The sequence below is a fragment of the Leishmania panamensis genome (assembly GCF_000755165.1).
Source record: "Leishmania panamensis strain MHOM/PA/94/PSC-1 chromosome 20 sequence".
Lineage (NCBI taxonomy): Eukaryota > Euglenozoa > Kinetoplastea > Trypanosomatida > Trypanosomatidae > Leishmania > Leishmania panamensis.
The window spans coordinates 495,104-496,613 of NC_025866.1; positions in this window are offsets into that span (position 1 = coordinate 495,104).

The window sequence follows — 1,510 nt, forward strand, 5'->3', positions numbered from 1 at the left end:
CCGCATATTTCTCCATCGTCGTGTGGGCTTTGTGAGGCGGGCAAGCCTGGCGGGCGCGTGCGCAACAGTTCCCCCAGGCCCTCCATCCTGCGTCTTCGCTCCGGCTGCAGCGCCGCACATACACACACACACACATAGCCGCAGTATCGCCGAGCCGCTACACAGCTGGTATGGAGCAGCGTTGGTAGGGCGTCGTCCCCACAGGTTTCGGCCCACTCCTCGTTCGCTACAGAGAAGGCACGCCAGCAAAACGGTTCCTAGATGACGTTACACCTGCAGCTGCACCCTGGTGTAGCGGACCGTCGGGTCGCCGAGTGACGCCAACTGCAGGAAGTGCGTGCCGAGCAACGGTACTACGTCCAGCAGCGGGTTTGCCCCTGCCAGGACCTCCGGCAGGTGAGGGATTGCTCCTCTCATGATGCAGTGCGTTGAGTAGGCCTGCCACGCTAAACTCTCTTCCATTATGGGGCGCTGTGGTACGGAAACAGTTTCGCGTCCCCCTTTTCCCTTTTCTCGTAGTCTCCGTATGGTGTCAGAAGATTGAGAAGAGCACTCGTCCATCCTCCTCTGCGGATATGCCACTCCGCAAGGGAGGTCCTCAAAGGCAGCGAAATACACGCGCTCCCGAACTTGACATAGCATGATCCAAGTCAGCATCTGCTTCTCCCCCCCCGGCAGCGAGTACTGAACGCCTCCATGGATCTGCTAAGAGCGGCCTCGAGGCGTGCTTTGTAACCGATTCCTGGAGGCGATAGGTGTACTCCTCAAAGACCTGCACCTTGTCCCCTTCAGTAGAGTGATGACTGCGTCGACCACAGTCCAAATCTTCACGTACGTAGGATGTTCTGCCCTTTCTCCAGCCTGCAAAGCCTACGGGGTACTATCGGCAGCCGGTATAATCGTTATGAGGCTCCGCTATCGTGAGATCATGCGAGGCCTGGCCATTCCTAAGACGCCTATGCATAGCTGGTTTTCCGGGATCAGCTCATCGGAGCTCAGCGAAAGCGGGGCCACCCTTTGCGCCAGGAGGACCACAACCGCAAGCGGAGTATTCCTCACCGGCAGAGTTCCTCCAGCGTGAGAGAGGGATGGAGCGGAGTGGAGCCAAATGGAATCTGGTGTGATGGGTGCGCATGTGCCCCCTTTTTTGTATTTTTCCGCAGGGACTGGAGCGCTTGCTTGTTGGCATGGGTGGAAGAAAAGGAAATGTTGGGAGGAGAGAGCGGGGGCTGGTTGTCAGCATCCCCTATCCACGGCGCACCTGTGCCATCAAGGAGAGATGATGTGCAAAAATAAAGCACTGAGAAGAGCGAAAACGAAGATGAGGCAGAATAGTGCCGTAACGCGCAGAATTTGCCTGTCTGCGCCTGTGTACGAGGGATTTGTTACTGTGGCAGTAATGGTAGCTAATGTGTGTATATCTGCATGTGTGGTGACTACAGAACTTGTTTGGTGAGTCCTTTACCGCGGATGTAGATTGTGTGTGTGTGTGTGTGTGGTGGGTGGGTGT